The 6,450-nt window shown below is 39.4% G+C and overlaps 1 long non-coding RNA gene across 1 annotated transcript in view; it reads left to right on the top strand.

The window, feature by feature from the left end:
* LOC110595977 overlaps window positions 1-5,902 on the top strand; it is a 60,455-nt gene extending 54,553 nt beyond the window's left edge. Inside the window, exon 3 of the long non-coding RNA XR_002482191.1 lies at window positions 5,704-5,902. This is a non-coding gene — a long non-coding RNA (uncharacterized LOC110595977). The remainder of the gene's footprint in view (window positions 1-5,703) is intronic.
* The last annotated feature ends 548 nt before the right edge of the window (window positions 5,903-6,450 follow it).

The following is a 6,450-nucleotide window of genomic DNA, read 5'->3' as shown; positions in this document are numbered from 1 at the left end:
AAAAAAAAAAAAAAAGAAATGAGGATCTATCCTACTTGAGTATTTTTGATGTGTAAGTAGGTAACACCTTATTGATAGTCTTACTTGAAAACTGCTTGCATATTTTTTGTATATATGAGTAGTAAACACTGATGTAGAAATTGACTTGAATTTTTAAATTTGAAATGCAGATGATTCAAACCATATAGCTGTTTTGGAATTTACATCTTAAAAATGAACTGAACTAGAGTCTATCATACACAGTGATCTATCACAGAAACAAAGAACTGAGTACCACATGTTCTCATTCATGAGTGGATCCTGAACATTTATCATAATACTACAAGAAAGGGATTGGTAGTAGCAGGACACTGCCAGGGTGAGGAAGGGCACATAACATCAATAAGGGTACCTGACCCCAAACCAGGTGAAGTGAGGACCAATGGGAGGCCCAAATTTTACCTGTAAGATGACCACTTATCTACCTAATCCTGAATTGTACCCCACATCTTAAAAGAAAAAGAAAAAAAATGAACTGAACTGAGTCAAAATGTATTCTATGAAAATGAGACTCTGTAGAATGTCTGTGACTAAAAATGTTAACTCTATGACCTCAAAGTAGCAATTTGCACCAAGACAGTGATTCCCTATGAGTAGGGCATACAATCATATGAACATCATGCTCTGCATTTTATTTATTAGGTTTTGTGATCAGTTTTAGAATGAAAGTTAAAGGTTTTAAGTCATGAATCGTCCTGCTCCCCAAGGCCTCGTTTATTTACCTCCCTGTTACTGGATATTGACATATGGCTGAACAAATGGTATCTCCCTGGCATTACTAAAAACCAATCTTCTGCTCAAGGAGTCTGGGGTCTTCCGCTGATGTACAAGGGCCGAGGCTGGGTCCTATGAGTTACAGGAACAGCAATCCTCAGTGGAAGCCTGACTAAAGCCCTTGTAGTGTTCAAGTGGAAAGAAATAGAGGAAGATATCCCTCTGGGAACTTGTAGACTGTCCAACAGAACCACTGTGGCAACATATCTATAATTTAAAATTTCAAGTAGTCTCATTTTTTAAAAAGGTAAAAAGAAACAGGTAAAATTAATTTTAACAATATATTTATTTTAACCCAATATATTATATCAAAAATATGTAACCAACACAAAGATATTTGTGAGATAGATTACGTTCTTTTCTTCATATCGTCTTTGACATCCATAATGCATTTTATATCACATCTCAATTTGGAATGCTCAGTAGCCATATTTTGAGTGCTTAACAGCCACTTGTGGCTAGTGGCTATTGTATTGGACAGTGAAGTTCTAGGGGATTCCTCAGAGAAAAAGGTATTGGGTTGTACTAGGGAAGCCAGGACATTCTCCACACTCACCTATGAATTTTGTTGTCTCAATATTGCTTCCATGGAAGACCATTCGCAGTTTTAGTATCACACTCAACTCTGTATTCCCTTGAGAAATGAGGCTCCTGCTTTATGTCTTTTTTCAGTAATTCAGAAGTTTTAGGATTTTTTTTTTCTTTCTTTCCCAGATCATGAGGGATATTGCTATAATGGTTGGAAGGTTTGGATTGCTAATTTGGTATTTCTTATAGATGCTGAGACAGCTGTTTGCAAGCCTGTGTCTGTTCCCCATCTTAATTTAGACATAGCATATTAAAGGCTTGGATTTATCTCCTCCCTGGTTTATCATTATTGACTTGGTAGAATGGGGCTGTTGCCTCCTAGCTATTTCTGTGGCCACATATACCTTAACATTTAGAGGGATGAGGTCTTTTGCACATTTACATCTGAGAGTTGAGTGGGAAGTTACTTTCAGAATACAATAATGATTTGTTGATTAAGAGGCCTTTATTTCTTGCCAAATGTTGGAGTATTTGTTTCTGCTTTTAAGGATTCCTAACATATTGGTTCCAAAATATTTGGAATCTTGTGCCAAGTGTTGTCTTAAATATTTAGCATGTTGTTTTCTTTAAGCTTGAATATTTCAAGCCCAGCTGAATGATCCTGTGAAATTGTGCAGTATCACTATTGTTTCAAATCTGAGCCTTTTATTCTTTGCCAAATTTCAGTTTACAGCTGCTCTTTTGCTGGCAAGATTTATTCACTCTCAGTAGACATCTAAAATGCAAATACCGATTCAGTCTTAATAATAAGGAATTGTGGCACTATATTTGGAAAATGAGTAAGGAAGCATTTTAAGGCAATTATTTTAATATATTCTTTTTTCCCACGACAAGTGAAATTTCAAAATATACTTATTTAACATTTAAGGTACTATAAAAGAAAAGAATTATGAAAGTTTCAAATACATTTTCTAAGGTTGTAATATTTAAAATCTATTTTTTATCCCCAAACTTTTAGTTACAGTATGAAGATAATTTTTTTTTTTTTTTAGTCAGAGTCTCACTCTGTTGCCCAGGCTGGAGTACAGTGCACACTCGTAACCATCACAGCCTCTACCTGCTGTGCTCAGCTGATCCTTTTGCCTCAGCCTTCCAAGTAGCTGAAACCACAGATGTGCACCATCACACCCAACTAATTTTGTTTTTTATTTATTGAAGAGACAAGGTCTTGCAATGTTGTCCTGGCTGATTACAAATCCCTGGGCTCAGGCAATCCTCTCACCTCCACTTCCCAAAGTGCTGGGATTACAAGTGTGAGCCACCACATTCAGCAATAAATGTTTTTGAAGCATGATTTCAAACATTTCTTCTTCTTTTTTTTTTTTGAATTGGAGTCTCACTCTGTCGCCCAGGCTGGAGTGCAGTGGCATACTCATGACCACCCCAGGCTTGACCTGCTGGGTTCAGGCGATCCTTCCACCTAAGCCTTCCAAGTAGCTGGAACTACAGGTATGTGCCACCACACCCAGCTAATTTTTTTGATTTGTTGTAGAGATGAGGTCTCGCCAAGTTGCCCGGGCTGGTCTCGAAACCATGAGCTCAAGCAGTCCTTTCACCTCAGCTTCCCAAAGTGCTGGGATTATAGGCGTGAGCCACCACGCCCAGCCCTTTCAAACATTTCTTACTTTTATCTCATGTTATTCTGTTCATATATATTATTTTAAAAGACTGATTTTAAGATTAATTTTACATTATATAAATATACAATTAATAGTGACTTTTGTTATTTTTTCCTCTCAGGCATAGATTTTTCAGATTGTTATAGATTACCTTTTTTTTTTTTTTTTTAAGCAGGAGAAGGGATTACGTTATTGTATTCCTGGTGATATGTTCTCAAAATGTCTTCAGTTTTCTTATTTATAAAAAGAAGATAATAACAGTACCTGTCTCACAGGGTAGTAATGAAGGTTAACTGAATTGACAGTTGTAGATCACTAAGAATATCACATGTTCTCACTCATATTGTGGACCTTGAACATCTATCATAATACTATAAGAAAAGGATTGACAGTGGCGGGAAACTCTGGGGGGGCAAGGAGGAGAAGGGAGGTGGGATTAACGGTAGTCAATATCTGTCTGGGGATGGGAGACACCCCTTATCAACAAGGGTGCCTGAACGATGCATATTTGTATACCTAACCCTTAACTGTACCCCCACAATTTTAAAATAAAAAATATGTCAAAAAAAGAGAATAGTTCATGGAACATGATAAGCACTATGTGTTTGTTAAATATATAGCTATGTCATCCTTTTAGGAAAAGATTTTCCAAAGGCCTTACTTAGGTGATATAATATTTCTATTACTATCTTATTACTATTTCTTAATTTAATTAAGATGCTAATTAATTGAGTGATACTAATAAAATATGTATGCTTCTGAATGTAGTTTTCAATGACTTACTTTAAAAGTCTGCCTATAGCTTGAGCCACGAGATGAATATTCAATGACAGTAACCGTTTCAAAACTCACTGTTATATTTCAACTGAAAATATTCCTCCCACCTTCCTCTGAGAACTTCCTATATCATCACCTTCTGTCAAGTTTTTTCTTTCCATAGTTCTGACATTTCTGATGCCTCCCAGTCAAAACTGTCCAACAAAGCTTACTGACTGCACTCTGGCACTTCACGGGAAGCATTTGGTTAATTTTAAGGAGACGATTTGTGCTTAACTGTAATTTATCAGCCAGTTAACATCACAGACTGGGCAGAGCTCTGTCTAGTAAACCAACCATGCAGATCAGGCTGGTAGCAACTCTCTGGCTTCCCTGAGCAGCTCTTTCACACTCAGAGAGAGGGATTGGATACAGGAATTATCACTGTGGGAGAGACAGTGATCAGTCATCCCTCTGGTATCTTTACTAAGCTTTGAAACAAGTTCACTGACCAGAAACCAGGCTTGATGGCCCTTGTTCTCATTGTGGGAATGACTTATTACTGGCACAGGTCACCCATCTTAGTCCAATACCAGTTCTAAACCTTAGAGCACTATGGAGATTTCCCTTCTTCTAAGCTGAAATTGTTCATAGCTGTCTATAAATCTAGTTTTCATTTTGTGTGACTTCTGTATTATTTGAGAACAATCTAGAGTTTTACCTAGGAGTTTTGAGAGGACATAAGGCTAAATGTTTTAGGATAGGGTACAGAGTGAAGGGGTAAGTTTAGCAATCTCACAAAATAGAAAAAGAAAATTATGGCCAGGTATGGTGGCTCATGCACTTTGGGAAACTGAGGCCAGAAGATTACCTGAACCCAGGAGTTCGAGACCAGCCTGAGCAACAAAATGAGACTTTGTCTCTACAAAAAAATTTTAAAAATTTGCTGGACAGGGTGGCATATGCCTAGTAGTCCCTGCTACTAGGGAGGCTGAGGCTGAAGAATCACCTGAGCCCAGGAAGTCAGGACTGCAGTAAGCGGTAATCATGTCCCTGCACTCCAGCCTGGATGAGAGTAGGACCTTCACTAAAAATAAAAAAAAAATAAAAAAAGAAAATTGCGTAGTCATTCATAAATCAAGTATAATGATCCCACATAGACATCAAAGGCTGCTAATTTAGATAATTTTTACTTTTAGCTTTACATTTGTCTTCATTTACAATGGCATTTCTTTTGATGCTCATCTTGTAGTGCATAATTCCCCAAGTTTAATAATAAACTGCTAGGGCTTAATTGCCTTTTACATGGAATGGTCGTTTGCAGCCCTTTTTGTCCTGACTCCATTTGCTCCTTGTATGTTTTCTTGTAAATATTAGTAGAGTGTTGTGTCCTGTGGGAGACATGGTAAGGTACAAAGCTGGGGAGGGAATCAGGGAGTTAGACGGGGACACAGAGTGACAAAATTCACACACACACACACACACTCAGACACCTATCCAGAGGAAATTTTGCACTCAGAGATGTTGAGACACCAAAGGGATGGGGCCTAGAAGCAGAGACTTTCAAGGCCACAGACCTAGGCCAATACGGACAGATGGATGCACACATGCGGGTGCGCGCGCGCGCGCACACACACACACACACACACACACACACACACACACACACACACACACACACAAATTCAGGACAAGAGGCAGCAGTAAGAGAGAAAGATCCTGCAGGGGCAGGGAGCAGAGAGAATTAGAGAAAAGGAGGACAGGAGCATGATGGAAAGAAAGAAATTGGGGGAATGGGAAGTCCACTCTGGTGGAAGATGCACTGCCTAGAACACGTGTTGCCTCTGTCTGTGTTCAAGGAGTGAGAAGCGCTGGGTGGCAGGGCCAGTGGAAGGAAGGATGTTGATTTGATTGCTCTCCTTTGTAGTATTCAAGAAATGCTGACAGGCCAGAGGCTCTGTCATTCCGAATCTCACAATGTTAGCGTCCTGGCAGCGCTGAACCAGCAGAGGAGTGATGGCATCCTCTGCGACGTCACCCTGATTGCTGAGGAACAGAAATTCCATGCTCACAAGGCAGTCCTGGCAGCGTGCAGCGACTATTTTCGGGTAAGTCAGGTTGTTTGTGTCTCTTAAGATAGCAAGAAACAGAGGATGACAGTGTTTCTGGAAATGTCACTCAACCTGGAGCCAATTTGATGGTAGCTCCCAGATCTCTGAATATTGGGGACCTGTGTTCTTTCCTGGGCAGAATGTGACTTGGGGCCCCGTTGGGGTCCTCCCTGAGCTGGACACCTGGATGTCTTTCCATGGAGATCAGACCCCCACTGCACAGAAAGGAATGAGAAAATGTGGCGCTGTTCCATGCATGGGTGCGGGGTGGGAAGGAATGCTTCTGAAGTCAGGATCAGAAGAGCAAGCTGTCAAACAATTTGTTAAAATAAAACCATTTCTTAATATGTGTAATATTTCTGATTTTTTCTTTTGTTTCATTGTTATTATTATTATTATTAATTGTGGGAGGAGGAGGAGAGATGAGGTCTCTTGCTATGTCGCTATGTTGCTAGTTCTGATCTCCAACTTCTGGGCTCAAGCAATCCTCTTGTCTTGGCCTCCCACAGAGTTAGGATTATAGACATGAGCCACTGTGCGCAGCCTGATTTTTTAAATTTTCT

The sequence above is a fragment of the Carlito syrichta genome, unplaced genomic scaffold (assembly GCF_000164805.1).
Source record: "Carlito syrichta isolate Samal-C Ts95f unplaced genomic scaffold, Tarsius_syrichta-2.0.1 Scaffold305646, whole genome shotgun sequence".
Lineage (NCBI taxonomy): Eukaryota > Metazoa > Chordata > Mammalia > Primates > Tarsiidae > Carlito > Carlito syrichta.
Note: the sequence above shows the minus strand (reverse complement) of the source record. Positions and strands in the feature narration are given on the sequence as shown.